Source organism: Populus alba, chromosome 8 (genome assembly GCF_005239225.2).
Source record: "Populus alba chromosome 8, ASM523922v2, whole genome shotgun sequence".
Lineage (NCBI taxonomy): Eukaryota > Viridiplantae > Streptophyta > Magnoliopsida > Malpighiales > Salicaceae > Populus > Populus alba.
This window is the reverse complement of record NC_133291.1, coordinates 5,574,233-5,590,175: the sequence shown is the minus strand read 5'-3', so window position 1 is coordinate 5,590,175 and position 15,943 is coordinate 5,574,233. Positions and strand designations below refer to the sequence as shown.

Sequence of the window (15,943 nt, the reverse complement as noted above, 5' to 3'; positions counted from 1 at the left end):
CAGGCTTCATAGGAGTGACGATCATCGAGGAATAAGGATGACGATTTTAGATGATGTTAATGTAAGGAGAACCTATGCCGTTTTGGCTGGTTTTGTTTTTTTTGAAGAATTTGAAGATAGAAACTATAGTGTCTTAATGGCCGATGTTTGAAATTTTTGTTCTTAGCTGTTGGGGAAAATGAACAAAAGATTGACATCAAATTTCTGCAGTGTCAGAATTTCTTTTGACCAGCTCTTGGAAATGAAAAGGAAAATGCAGTTTCACAGAAATCCGACACGTACCTTGAAGAGAAAAATATGATTGGACCTTATATATAAAGGCAGCATTGTATTGTGTTTAGAAATTAGTTTTAAAATATATTATTAATCAACATCTTTAAGAATAAATTAAAAGTGGATTTCATTTGTTTTCTAAAGTTCAAATTTCATTAAAAATTATTCTCTAACAAAAATAATTTTAACATAAAAAAAATAGCATAATTAAAAAAAAAAATTATGGGTTAATCAAAATTTATTTCAAAAAAATAATTGATTGACATGTTTTATGAAATTACAAAACTCTCTATTTCACATTAAAAATTAAAAAAAAAATTCTTTTTATAATTTATATAATTTTGAAGTTAAAATTAACTCGTGAAGCACCAAAATTTTTAGAAAAAAATATCTAATGATGAAGTGGGCTTAAAACACTTTTTTCAGTTTACGAGTTTTTAATTTTGAATTTTGATTTAATGTAAACTAATTTTTTGACTAGATAAAGAGTTATTTTTTCTAACTTTTTTTATTTAGCCAATCCATAAATAAATAGTCTAAGAGAAACTCTCTCTCTCTGAATTGTTTTATTTTCAAAAAAAAAAAAATGTCTTATTTTAAGATTAAAAAATTTATTGTTTTTTAATAGTAAATGTTTGTTATTATAGTAGCGATTACTTTTCAAAAGTATTTTTTAATTACTAAAATATATCAAATATTATTTTTTATTTTAAAAAAAATATATTTTTAATATTAAGTACATTAAAAAATATTTAAAAAAATTATGTTTTTTAAAAAACATAGCATGCTGCAAAGACAAAGAAGCTTCTCTCTCCCTTTCTTTTCCCAGCTTTTTTGCTCTGTTTGTACTTTTAGTTTATTCTAGAGCTAAAGTTCAAGTATTTAATAGAAAAATCTTTTGAGATATCATTTTTTTTTATAGTTTGTGGATCTTGTGCAACTAATTAAAGTGATGTTTTTAGAATTCTAGAAGGATAATTGCAATCAATCCATTTTATAATAAAGTGATGGAGAGCACTAAAATTTTAAGAATAAAGGATACAAATTCCTTAAAAACCAATATAATATGCATTTCTTTGATTAGGATATTATTTATGTATGCTTTTTCCCATAAAACTATAGTTTTAATCTTTAAACTAATAAAGTAACTGTGCAATTTTATGATCATGCTAAAAACAGTTTTAGATAAATTGGTTAAACCAACCTGTAATTTATATTTAGTTTTGCGTAGACTACTACAATCAAGTTATTTAGTCTTTTACCAAAAAAAAAAAAAAAAAAAAAAAAAGTTATTTAGTCTTTATCTTCATGCAATATTACATCTAGTTAATCCAAATTTTAACATACAAGATCTCCATATTGTTCTTTTCTCTGCTGGAGATTTCAACCCTCAAGCTGCTTTTGCAAAATGACTGCGTTACTGCTGTCGATCTTCTTGTCAGTAGGCTTTAATTGCACCATCTTTTAGTTTCAGAGATGTTTTGCGATTTGTTTGATTTGAAGTATAAATGTACCTATTATACCCACAAAAGACCCAAATATCAGAATTCCGACAATGAACACCCAACTCTAACCCAAAACTTCGCGCAGATTTGTCAATCCTGAGGTAGCACAGGCAGGGTAACAACAGGGAGACAGTGACGCCTCAAAAATGCACCTATAAAAGCCATCACGTATCCAAAAAAGGGGATTGTTAGTGCCACAACCACGGTGCTGATCACGATCACTGTTCTGACGAGGATACTGAGACATCTGCTGTCGCGGAAAACAAAAGCTTCCTCAAATAGCAGTAGAAATTGGAGCGGTAATAACCGCATACTTCGTCAGGGGATTGACTAAGAGTGGTATATATTGCCAATTTTGAAACCGATTTTTCTGATTGGTAGGTTTAAGGTCACTTGAGACTTCAAAATATTCTCCATACATGAGGTAGCCTAAAACGGCCATTGATCCATAAGTGATGGTGCTTGTAACGAAGCAGATGAGTAAGACCTGCAAAGGACAGAATACAGAAGAGAGGTCAGAATCACACACACACTCATAAAATTTGGACCGAAAAGATATCGCTAGCACAGCTGCATTATCATAAAGCCAAATATGAGAAGAAACAGTTTTCCACATAGGTTAATTACTACCTTGGAGAACTGGCTTCTGTCTTTCATGGAATTGCACAACGTGGGGAAAACTGCGTGACCACAGTAACAGAAAGTGAATAAGCTTAAAGTAGTAGGTAATCCTCCCCAATTCAAAAGAACACACATCTTCATGGAACCCGACACCATCAACTGCACCAACCCCACCAAACACAACCAACCAAAATAACAGAAGCCGAAACTCCACAGCAGAAACATATGCCAGCATGCCTAGACTCTTTAACCATGTTGTTGGCAAGATCACAAGGGCAGTGAAGCAGAACAAAGCCCGGTTTTACCTCCAATATATAGCCCGGCAAGTTTGAAACCTGCGTTTGGAAACAATTTGTATAGATTGTCACTTCTAGTATCAGAAACTCAACTGCCACCAAGTATAGCTCAAGATACATGAAGATGGATACTAGAGCTCTTCTTTGCATCCGAAAGCTTTCTCTCTCTATATCAGGGTAACTTCTGATGAGTGGGTCCGAATCCATACAGCGTCTTAGAAGTAATCCTGTATACCAACATAGAACTGCTACTACAAAAAAGCAGTATTAAGCTCAGCATCCTCCTTGAGAAAGGCGTAGGGAATTGAGAGTATCCCAACACCTGCAAAACATGACAGTAATTAATTGTATCATTCTAGTCATCTCCAGCTCACCTTTGAGTATTAAGCACTGTCCTGAGTACTCCTACAAATCCTAGAATTATATATATGACTCAGAAAATGATTGTTTTTTGAATTCCTTAAAACAGAATAGATGAATGTAACATGGAAACACAAGTAAAATGCTACTAATATATATAGAAAGCTTCCTGTCTATCTTTAAAATGGTTTTAGTTACAGCGAAGAGAGGAAGAAGGGGCGAGACCTGATAAAGCATTGAGTCCATTAAAACAAGTTCTAAGGAAGGTGGTGCCGGTACGTGTGGCTCCTCAGGATGAGGAAGCTGGCTATGGCTCTCCCCTTCCTTTGCTTTGAGGCACTCCATCATTTGTTGCCCACTACTCAAAATATTGGCATATATTTATAGATGAAGTGGGAGATCAGTGACGTAATATCTATTTAATTACAGAAAACTAACTGTAGAAACAAATTGGAGCACCTGAAAATAAACAGTGTATATAAATTATTTGATTTTTATTAAATATATAATTAGGTATAATATTTATTTAAAATTATTTTTACAAAAGAATAAATAATTATTTGTTTCTTCCCTTGAATTTGATATGTTATGACTTGATTTATTTATGAAATTAAACCAAGATTTATGGTTTTGCAAGAACGTAAATTTAAATGTGTATTGCAGGCAAGATTTGGTAATTTAATGATTTAAAAAGTTATTTTAGTTATCATCAAAGTATTGTTGAAGAACTTATATGTAGTATTTAGGTTTTATCCAATAAAAGTTTGTTCTTTATAGACTTCAAGCGTAGATAAAGAAAATCCAGAAGCTTTTAAGAGAGTTCTTTTACTTAAAGAGCTTTGTTTGAAAAAAGATACTTTATTGAAGAACTTTTATAGAGTGTTTAGACTTTATCAAGTGTAGATGAAGGATTCTTGAAAGCTTTTAAAAGAGTTCCACGTGTTAATTTTTCAATAGTTAAGAAATATATGAAAATCCATTTACCTTTCATATTGTTTATTTCAATTTTATTTGATATTTCATGTAAAATTAAAATAAGATAAAAACACATGACGAAATTTAATTTAATTTTTTGTTTCTACAATAATCAAACATACCTGGTATAGAATAAGAGATAGTGAGGATGAGTAGATAGTCATTCCCACCACGGCATTTTGTGAGTATTACTATTCATCTTCCAAAAGCAGGACCCCTCACATGTCGTCCCCTAGTGCGCCTCCTCTTTACGGTTTCTTCAACAATGGAGACGTGCGTCTTCATCATTTCTGCTCATGCATTTTACACGCATAGCAGCACCTTATTTCTTTGAGAACTCTTCTGCTATAGTAACATTAAAGGTAATCAGAGCACGTAGCTGCAAAGATTGCGAAGTATGGTACTATCACCAAGTATTGTGAAGTGGCAAATTATATTCTTTTTTTTAATATTTTTTTTTTATAATGTGTTTTTAAAATATTTTAATTTTTTTTATATTTTAGATTATTTTGATGGACTATCTTAAAAATAATTTTTAAAAAAACAAAAAAAACATCATCTTAATACATTTTCATCATGAAAAGCATTTTAAAAAACTACCACAACTATACTTTACAAAATCCCTACAAAAGATAAAAGAAAAAAAATATTGTCTGTTGTTTTCAACAAGAGGTTAAGAAAATTAAGTTTTTATTTCCTATTTATCTGTCATTTTCTTCTTTTGATGGTGGTGGTAGATTCAAACATATACTCTTAGAGCACTACTAGCAGAGAGTATCATCCCGTTGATTCGCCTTTAGTATATTACCTTCACCAAAGGGAAAGAAAAAGGAGACCTGGCATTTTCTATGATCTTCCAGTGACAAGACTCGTTAATGCATAACACTGTTTACAGGCATTTGGAAGTTAAATTGCTATCCGAGTGAGAACCCACCTCTGCCAATCATCTCTGTCAAACAGATTCAAGATCGCATGAAGAAAACAGAGGACAGATTTTAAGCTAAACAAAACAAACACTGTTTTGGTGCCCGACAAAAACAACAATTGCTAGGACTTGAAGTTGAACACTGACGTGGTCTGTCGAGTTTACATTGATGATCATAACCACGAGCCACCGAACAGAGAATTACTGGTTTTTTCTCTTTTCTAGAATAATATAACTTGAATCCAGAACTTGCCCATCTCTCTTGTTTTATGATTTGCAGCTGAATTTTCTCTGAAATCGTGTTTGACTTTCGAGATATAGATATAGTACTGTCCATTTACATGGCTGGATTGGATGTCAAGATCCTACATCCTTTTTTATCAGCAAATAAAGGAGGAGGATAAATTGGAGCTTCATTCTTTCACTTTACTTTCCAACAGATTGTGAAATCTATCCCATCATGCCTTGTTGAATCCAAGTAGGAGCCATCCGTGTTAAAGTGTTAATAAAAGTCACAAATCTCATCCATCCTCTGTATCTGTCAAACCTATGAAATGCATATAAATGGATCAGAAGATGGAAACCATAACCATTACTATATTTCCCTTATCAGATCCTATCATAATTTACTTTATTCAAGCCATTTGGGCAGCTGAATCAGATGAGCCATAACATGGACACGGCATCCTGGCTTTTAACCATGGCCGCCTCTGAATGAATATGATTATGGCATCAAGCTTTTTATTAAATTAACAAATCAACTGGCCAAAACGTTTGTAAATTGGACCCTAAAAGCTGTTGATATCACCATCGTGTTTGACTGCAGAAAGAAAAAGGCAGTTGGGGCTGCATTATTGGAGGTCTAGCCTAGAGAGGGCACTAAAACGAGCTAGAAACAGAGGAACAACAACATCAGAGCATGTGTTCGTGGTGCGTATCTAAATCTACATCAACTTTCTATTAATTGATACAGTAAAGCAACGATTCATTGCTGGCTAGTAGAATTCCTTCAACCCACAACTGGGAAAACGCAACTGAAACTGATTGGTTGGCAAGACACCTTTGATTTTGACACGTCCAGCTTTATTCCCTCTGAGAAAAAGGATTCAATTTAATTGCTTCTGAGATGGAAGCACATGAACCATTCGTGTTTCACCTAACCTTGGAATGATAAAAAAGGAAGCAAGAAAAGGACTCCGGGGATTAAAGAGCGCGATGGCTGACTGGTAAACTTAACAAGAAATCAATGGTGTGCTGGTCAAAAAGCTATGGAGAATTCTAGGAGGTGATTTTAAGTGTTTATATGGAGTGTTTTTTTAAAATATTTTTTTATTTAGAAATATGTTAAAATAATATTTATTTAATTTTAAAAAATAATTTTGAATTTATCTCATTAAAATAATCTAAAAATATATAAAAAAATATTAATTTAAAATAAAAAACTAATTTTTTAAAACATAAAAATAAACAATTCCGGGTTCCGGCTATCACTACAGTCCTTCCCTCCTCTCCTTGATAGCAGTTTTGAAAAACCCCTTCACTCTGGGAGGACCAATGACCAAACGATAAGACCCTAAAAGTCAAAAATAATAGTTTGCCGACAGCGGCACGTGGCTTAAGAAAACATTTAGAAGTCCAATACCAAAGAATTGTGAGAAAAATATGTAAATGTACATTTTTGTCTCATCTAAACACCGCGCGCGCGCGCAAAAAAAATAAAAATTGAAATACTTATTGTCTACTGAATCAGAATATTTTTGGATAAATTAACAGTTTCATGATCGATATAGATGACACGAATTTTAAATGAAATAAAACAAATGCACATGAAGATATGAAAATCAGGGCATTTTTTTTAAAAGATTAAAAATTTATTAATTTAAATGAAAACTATTCTTAATAAATGGTCTAGTTAAAGCTGAATTTATTTCTTTTGATCATAGAGAAATACATTTTAAATCATAAACATGTATATTATAAAAACCTATTTATTTTTGCATTTCAAAAAAAATTTAAAAAAATTTAAATTTTTTTTATTTTTTTATTAACTCCAAATTAATATGTTTTTAATGTTTTCAAATCATTTTGATGTGCTAATATCAAAAAATAATTTTTTTAAAATAAAAAAATATCATTATCATGTAATTTGATATAAAAAATTATTTAAAAATCAACTGTAACCAAGTATCAAACAAGCTAAGAGTACATCATTTTACAAATAGTAAGAAAAAAAATATATAAACGACTTATTTTATTCTACATAAAATGTTTTCAATTCATTGTTAACATTAAAATAATCATGCTGCATTGATAAAAAAAAAAAAACAATTAAATATTTATTTTTCATTAATTTCTACATAAATACCTTAAATTAAACTCTGTAAACAATATGTGAGAATACTTTTTTTAATTTTAAAATTAAAAAAAAAAAAAAAGGTCCAAACCAGTTCCACAACCCGAACCCAAAGACCTCGCAAGAAAAACCGAACGCAAAAACCTCTTTCCCTTAAAAATCTCCCGTCAACGCGTCTTGCCATCATCGTAAAATCCCACCACCACCTGAGTGCCCGAAATACATACCCAAAGCCGGATTTCAGAGAGATAGAGAGAGGGGGGGGGCCGTCGTGCTCTGTTAGCCCTCTCACTCTCCTATCCATCAGAAACCCTAATAAACTCACATTCCTTCACATGCCAATTCCTTCTCTTTGATGCGACGACCGCATGCCCGCAACCGGGTCGATTCAAATACCACCGACCAGCAAAAAATGGATCCTTCTATCAAACTTCACAGCCGAACCATCTCAACCCGATCTACTAAATTCAAAATACGCCAAATCCAAAACTAGTTATTATAATAACTCTAATCGCTCTCTTATCTTGTTATTACCTCTTTAAATCGAAAACGAAATCGTTTTCTAAAATGTACGGTATCATAATCGACGGAGGGAGTACGGGTACCCGGATTCATGTATTGGGGTACCGAATTGAAAGTGGAGGGAAAGTTGTGTTTTGATTTTGAAGAAGGAGCAATGAAGGTGAATCCAGGGTTATCGGCTTATGCGGGGGATCCGGAAGGTGCAGGTGGGTCAGTGGAGGAATTGGTGGAGTTTGGGAAAGGGAGAGTGCCTAGAGAATTGTGGGGAGAGACTGAGGTTAGGTTAATTGGCGACTGCCGGAATGCGGCTGCTTGATTCGGAGGCTCGAGATCGGATTTTAGACGTGTGCAGACGGGTTTTGAGGAAGTCTGGGTTTAAGTTTCAGGATAGTTGGGCTTCTGTTATTACTGGTACAAAATGTTTGTTTGTTTATTTATTTGTATATTGGTAATTGTTATAGAGAGGATTGGCATTGGTTGTGAGTACCCTGTTTTTCTCAATAGGGTCGGACGAGGGGTTGTATGCTTGGGTTATTGCGAATTATGCGCTGGGTACTCTTGGTGGTGATCCTTTGGAAACTACTGGGATTATTGAACTTGGTGGAGCTTCTGCTCAGGTTTTTTATCTTTTTTACTCAAATTTATATATTTTTTGTTTTTGGTGTTCTGCCGTGCCACTGAAAATCTGTGAGTATACAGCAGTTGCATTGTCATTGTAAGGAGAATTGAAGTTGGAAATGTGGAGTGGCCATTCAAGGGCAAAGTGTCATGCATCGAAAGGTCTTGCTGCTTGTGTTTTTGTTGAATTAGGCAAAATGTTCTGTATGTTAGAGCTGATTTAAATTTGAGATGTTCTAACAATGTACTTAGCGTTAGTTGCTGTATTTCTAGGTTTAAAGGTTTGAGAGAAGATCATTTCTTTTGTTCCTTGTATCGGTTGGCCATCAATGGCCAATGCAAAATATTTTTAGGAAGTTTATATTGCTTGAATTTCCTGTCTGTTTTTATGCTTTAAGTAATGCTAATTTTTTTTATCCATGCCTGCTGTCTGATGCTTCTGTCGCAGGTGGCTTTTGTTTCAACTGAGCCAGTGCCTCCTGAGTTTTCACGTACTGTCGAGTTTGGGAATATTACTTACAATATCTATAGCCATAGCTTTCTTAATCTTGGACAGGTAAACTTTCTCAAGAATAATTCTTATAATATATATAACCATAGCTTTCTTAATGGTAAAAGTTTGTTAAATCAAGGAAAACCGCTAAACCAGAAAACCAGGGAAAACAAGCTTAAATTAAAATTCCTAGCATAGTAACTTCCATATATTTATTTAGCTAGATAAAAGTGTTGTCTGCATGGGCTGTATTTTAATCTTTATCGAGGCATCAACTGCATAAATTTGAATATGTAAAACTCTTATAAAACTTTTTGTGTCGCAGCTGACTGCTTTTGATTTCACTTATCCACATTGGAAGAACTTTGATGTTTGGTTATTGATTCATCCGAGAAAAAATTAAGTATTAGAAGCTTGTAACTTTTTAATTTTGTAGAATGCTGCATTTGAAGCATTGAGGGAATCGGTTGTCTCAGGAAACCATCATCCAGGTAAGTTTGCTGTGCCTTTTATTTGTAAGTGCTTAAATCTGAATTAAATGCAAGCTAAGAACTTTTTTTTTATGAATCAATTTAAAACTAAATTTGATCTATCTATCTATTCTATCTATCAAAATTTGATCTATCTATCTATCTATCTATCTATCTAGAGAGAGAGAGAGAGAGATTCCCTATATGCTCTGTTAGTCTAATACACACTTGACCAATTATTGGGAGCAACAATAAGACCAGATAAATTATATATCTATGACTGATGTGCATGGAATTAATATTTTTCATGGTAATTTCAGATAAATAGATTAATAGGATGTATGCATGTTCATTGGGTCATGCATAAGGATTGTTAAAGTTACTGCTGCTTTTTTTCTGTTTGATTTTAATTCTAGGATCTTTGATTGGTTTGAATTAGTCAGTGTGCACTAGTTCATTATGCATATTGGTTTTAGAAATGGGATATCTTAACATAAGTTCTTGTATATCCTCTCAATAATGCAGCTGCTGAATCTCTTGGGAAGGGAATATTTGTGGATCCTTGTACTCCCAAGGGATATTCACGTGTTGTGGAGTCTTTGAAGCTCTCTCCAGGTTCTTTGACTGAAAAGAACAGATTTGTATCGACTCTTCATTCTAGGGGCAACTTCTCCGAGTGCAGATCAGCTGCACTAACCCTGTTACAAAAGGGAAAAGGTATGAAATTCTGTCAGTAGAATTATAGCGTGACATTTTGTGTTTTCTGTTCCTTTAGTTGCTTTATTATCTGGATGCAGAGATATGCTCCTATCAGCATTGCCAAATAGGATCAGTGTTTGTACCTAAGCTTCAGGGGAAGTTCTTGGCCACGGAAAAATTTCTTTTTATACATCAAAGGTTTTACAACCCCCCCTCCTTTTTTTTATGTTACATTATAATTTTTTGTCATGTTTCGCATTCTACATTGGAGAAACAACAATGAAGGTTTTCCTACGATGACATATCCAACATGCTTAAATTATGCTCTGATCATATGTCTCCAAATCCCTTTCTTATTTTTTAACTTTCGTATTTGATTGATTAGTTCTTTGGACTGGGTCAAAGGGCATTTCTTTCCAATCTCATGATAGCTGGAGAACACCTTTGTGGAGAGGATTGGTCAACGCTGAAGAAGAAACACCACTCGTTCAAGGATGAAGATCTGGTGCACTATTGCTTCTCCTCGGCATATATTGTTGCCCTACTTCATGACAGCCTTGGTATTGGAGTTGACGACCCAAGGTAATTTCTCATCCAGCACTTTCAAATAATATTTTCTTTGAATACGGAAATATATGCTTCTTAGATTGCCAAATCATTTAATTACCCTGTGAATTGAAACTGCTCATATTTCTACATGAAGTTAGTCTTGCAAAGGAGTGACTCTCTTTGAGCATGTGTTCACTTCTTCACGTTTCAATTGTATTTTATTATCGTTATCTCAATAATTTAAATCCTAATGACCGGTGGTGTCCCTCTGCAGAATTGAATTTGCTAATCAGGTTGGTAATATCCCACTTGATTGGGCGTTGGGAGCTTTTATCTTGCACACCAATGTGGCCTTGGATATGGAGCACTCTGACTGGATTGCAACTATTATCAGTGATGACTCGCCCACACTACTGTCTCTAATTGGCTTTGCCATATTAATTATGTTTATAGCATGGTCTATATCGAAGTGGAGGAAGCCCCAGTTGAAGACAGTTTACGATCTAGAGAAGGGACGGTATATAGTTACTCGAGTTGGAAAAAGTTGATAGCATCTGTGGCAGGATGCAATTTCATCTTCCTGGCTTGGTGGATCAGGTGGAAGCTTGTATAATTACAATAAGCATCGTTTGGTATTCTACACTTCCCTGTTTCACTGCACAGTCACCCACTCTTAAAGCTTACCAACTTATCGGGAACGCATATATTATGCGGGGATCCAAAAATCGCAGTGTAACTAGTTAAAGAACAACAATATAGCATAGAAGATTAGTTTCCCATTTTGTATCTAGCGGGAATTTAAATCCTGAATATTTTTTTTAAGCAAATGCTTCGTTGTTCCCTAAACTACAAAATTAGGAACCATTTGAGATGGGGGAGTTCTGAATCTCTATTCCCGACGCTGTTCAGTGTGTTGTATCAAAATGAGTTATTTAATATCTATTCACTTCATTTTTCCAGATCCATGTGCATATTGCGTTTTGATTCTATTTCCATTTCTTAAGGTGTTTTTCTTTTACACTCGGAGGATGAACGAGTACGTTGAAGTGTGAGAATGGTAGAAAATGTCGTGTCATTAAGGTACGTACAGACTCATCCTGACGCTAGAAATTGGCGAGCCACGAAGAATGGTGTCCATCGGCATTGTTGGAGGCCAAAAAGTGGGAGGCTGAACTCACAAATCTTGCCAAATTGTATTGTCAATGCTTCTTTTTCTACGCAATAGACGGTGTATTAAACAAGCTTGAATTGAAATTATCAAAAAGAAGAAAAAAAAAACCCGTTGTTGCGTAGTGTTTAAGGAATAACAGGAAACAAGAACAGTGCTTTAACAAAATATCATAGGCGGGTGAAGACGCGGCGACTACTTCAAAACTGTTAACTTTGAACCATTTTTTAATTACATGAAGTAGAGATTAAACAACATAGCATTGAAATATCATGTATCAGTTATAGCCCTTACCTATGAGTATGAAACTTCGGACAATTAAGCTTCACAAAATTCTCAAAATCTAGCTCTTGCTTTAATTTGAATGATATAGATCAAGGCATGAATACAAGGAATAGCTCCAGAATGAAGACATAATTCATGCTGGAATTGAGCGATCCATAAGCCATCTGAGTGGGAATAGAAGAGAAAGAAGTTAGGGGGGGGGATTTCTGTCTTGTGGCAATCTTTGTCATCTATCAAGTATTTTTCTTCTTGATGCGAAGGCATTATTATGCGATCAGAACACATATAAAGAGATTGTTATTGTTCATGGCATTTCATTTATCTTGATACAAGCACCGAGCCAGATAGATACATGACGTGCCATGAACACAATCCATTTATGATGCTTGAAATCTGATACAAAATCCTCAGATTCATCCCACTTTGTATTGTCACACAAGATGTAATTAGATAAATCAAACCCATAGAGAGATCGTTGTTCATGGCAATTCACCATCACCAGTCATCACTACTTTGGAAAAGAGGATTAATAGCTAGCCATGAACACGATCTGTTCATGGTAATTTCTTTCACGACATGTTTCAGGGAAGTCAAAATTATAGAAAACAACTCCCAAATGAACAGAGAAGGAAATCAAAATTAAGGAAGTCGAGAGGACAACGTCTTTCAAAATATTGAAGCGACTAAGAAACGCGATGGAGATATGTAAACCTAGGCCGCTGTTTATAGAGACAACTGTTAGATGGAAATGGCAAGTACGTAAACGCGAGCTTGGATACTTTATTCTTTATACACAGGTAATTTCCTTATAATGTTGCGGGAATTGTGCCTGTTATATGAAATTTTCTTTTTTCAATTAACGTGAAAATATGGAATTCACACACGCACATATGTGTGTACATATGTACGTGAACATGTGTACATACTGTTTTGTTACATAATTATTTTGTTGTATCTACTAGAATCAATCAAGTTAACTGTTCACAAATTTTTTAATTTGATTATAACTACAATTTAAATAATAAAACATATATACATTAACAAATATAATTTTTTATATGATAACTTATGTTAATTAACATGATAATTAACTCTACAAATATTATTCTTGATGTATGTGTTTATGCGCGCGCAAAAGTGTGTGTGAAGAAAGTGGTATTAGATACCACACCAATGTAAACAACTTTTATAATTGTTAATCTTTTAAACTAGTTATAGAATCTTTTTACATCTAAGTAAATCAAGGTATTATAAATTATCATCATCTTACAACTTAACATGAATCAGATTCTTATATGATCTTAGATTACACACAATACATCACCACAACACAATTTTAGACACATTCCGCGCCTATCTACTTACCATGACATGATATTTAAACTTGTTCAGTTTCTCTTGGACTTCCATTATCTTATTATAAAGAATTGACTCCGGATTTATCCTTTGAAAGGACCTTCATCCATGTTGATGGCAATCCCAAAAGTTTCCATTTAGAAAGGGGCGCAACTTTACAATAGTCCTCATCTTACAATGAAGACAAGCATGGTGATTTTCTTTCGTTATAGAAATAACAACACAATGATCTTCATTCAAAATAAAGTCAAACAATACATTTGGAAAGAACAATACAATGGTGTTCATTCAACAATTAAGACAACAACAATAGTTTCTATTCATTTGAAAACAACAACACAATGGTCTTCGTTCAAAAATGAAGACACCCACAATGGTTTTCATGCATTTGGAAACAAGAACAAAATGGTCTTCATTAAAACATTAAGACAATCACAATGTTTTCTATTCATTTGGAAACATCGACACAATGAATTTCATTCAATAATGAAGACAACCACACTGGTTTCCATTCACTTAAAAAACAACAACACAATGGTCTTCGTTAAAAAATAAAGACAACCTCAAGATTTCCATTTATTTGGAAAACAACCATAAAATGATCTTCATTACCTACAATTTAATTTAAATGATTTTATCAACTTAAATAAAGCTTAGGGAAATGAGAACCAACCTGACCTTCCTGTGGCATGATCTATTCCAATCGATGATTTAGTCCTCGGTGTTCCTCCTGATTCAGAAGAAGAACTTAAATCAACACACAATTTAGAACCATTGCTACAGCATGTTCATGTGCATACCAAAACACATGATAATACATTTCAATCACTCGTTATTTTGCATTGCTTTATGATATTTCTATGTATACTCAAGTTTACAGCACTAACTAGTTTCACTTCATTCGGAGTATCATATATTTTTGGCAATCCTAAACATTAATCCAAGAATATTCAAAGTAAAGTCAAGTTAAGGTAACCTTTAAACATTAATCTCAACAAAAATCACAATAATTATATCTAACAACATCAATTATCGACATGCATGTAAACGAATTTACTTGGAAAAACCCTTCCCTGGATTTTTTCTCTTTGACTGAAACACCAGGGCTTCTACAATATCCATCTTTTTTTTTCATTTCTCAACATTTACTTCATATTTCATATTTATTTCATCTCTACTCTACTTGTTTGTCTCAATTTCTCAAAATTGTTCAAAAACCCTAGCTTAAGAATTTGGAGCTTTCCATCAATACTTACCAAGAATGTCTCTAAATGGACCGAGTATGTCTAGGACCCTTTTCTTCTTTGATTTTTCAGCTCCAAATTTCTTCCTCCCTCGCCGCTTCTTCTAGTCTCTCTCCCTCTCTCTCTATGGTGGTGTTTTCCTTCTTCAGCTTAGACCTACAAGTCTAACTCCCGTGTTTATTTACCTGTCTCTCTCTTTTTATAAGCTCGAATGAGGTACCTGCAAGGGTCTTGAGTGAGAGGATCATGAAGAGAAGATGAAGGAGGAGAGGTTTTTCTCCTTTCCAAGCTGTCGGCTTTCTCTAAAAAAAAGGTGTTGATTTGTAAATGTCGTTTTTGTTATTTTTCCTTTTGGTCCTTTATCTTACATGGCCTTTTCTTTGCCTCTCTCACATCCCCACATGTTCTTATTTCTCTCATGCCCCCCCCTTTGAAGCCATATTTCATGCTTACCACTTACCAGTCTATTTATTTCTGTTATTATCAATCTACCTTTCTAGCTAAACTTGTTTAAATTTCTAAATAAGCATTTTTCTAGTAGCAAAAAATTTATCACTTTTTTTTCTTTTGGGGCTTATAATTCATGCTTTCATGTTCCCACGGACCATGCTTCACTCATATAAGCCTATTAAATCCTCTTATTATTAATCACCTTCCTAGAATTTAATTAAAAATTATTTAAATTAACCATATTTCTTGCTGGGGCTTACAAAAGTAGTCTTTTTATTCAGATTATTTTTGTCATGTAAAAATTTCATTAAGCATATCAATTGCACTCGTAATTAAATATAGACTGTACAATCATTTATAATGAAATTTAATAAAAATGAAAAGGAATAAATGCATTTAGATTATGCTTAACAAGTGCTATGAGAGTTAAAACACTTAATTCTTGCCTTGAAAAACGAAGCTTAAGATGGTGTTTTGTATGGGGTTTAAATATGATTTTTTTATAGAAGTAATCATTACAAAAATAATTTTAATTTTTGTACATGAATGGTTGATTGTTAATATATTGAAGGACAAATTGTTATCTGAAAGAGAGAGAGAGAGAGAGAGAGAGAAAAGTAATTAAAACATTACTATAATCAGTATAAGAGAAATAAAAAAAAAATCATTTAATATTTATTCTGAGATAAATGGAGGAGATAGAGTAAAAATAAATAATATTGCTTGGTGGTTAAATTACTCTCCATGCACTGGAAGCATAAAGTTGTTCCTCCAAAAACAC

General features: G+C 33.4%; 1 long non-coding RNA gene and 2 pseudogenes across 1 annotated transcript; 1 reads left to right on the top strand and 2 right to left on the bottom strand.

Annotated features, from left to right (window-relative positions):
• Positions 1–1,539: 1,539 nt before the first annotated feature.
• LOC118033544 (amino acid transporter AVT1I-like) lies at positions 1,540–3,400 on the bottom strand (annotated as a pseudogene).
• A 4,196-nt stretch (positions 3,401–7,596) lies between these two features.
• Positions 7,597–11,618, top strand: LOC118033542 (probable apyrase 6; annotated as a pseudogene).
• A 2,237-nt stretch (positions 11,619–13,855) lies between these two features.
• LOC118033548 (uncharacterized) lies at positions 13,856–15,046 on the bottom strand. Its single transcript, XR_004684877.2, has 2 exons — positions 14,725–15,046; positions 13,856–14,198 (listed from the first exon to the last, which is right to left on the bottom strand). It is a non-coding gene; the product is annotated as an uncharacterized lncRNA (long non-coding RNA).
• Positions 15,047–15,943: the final 897 nt, after the last annotated feature.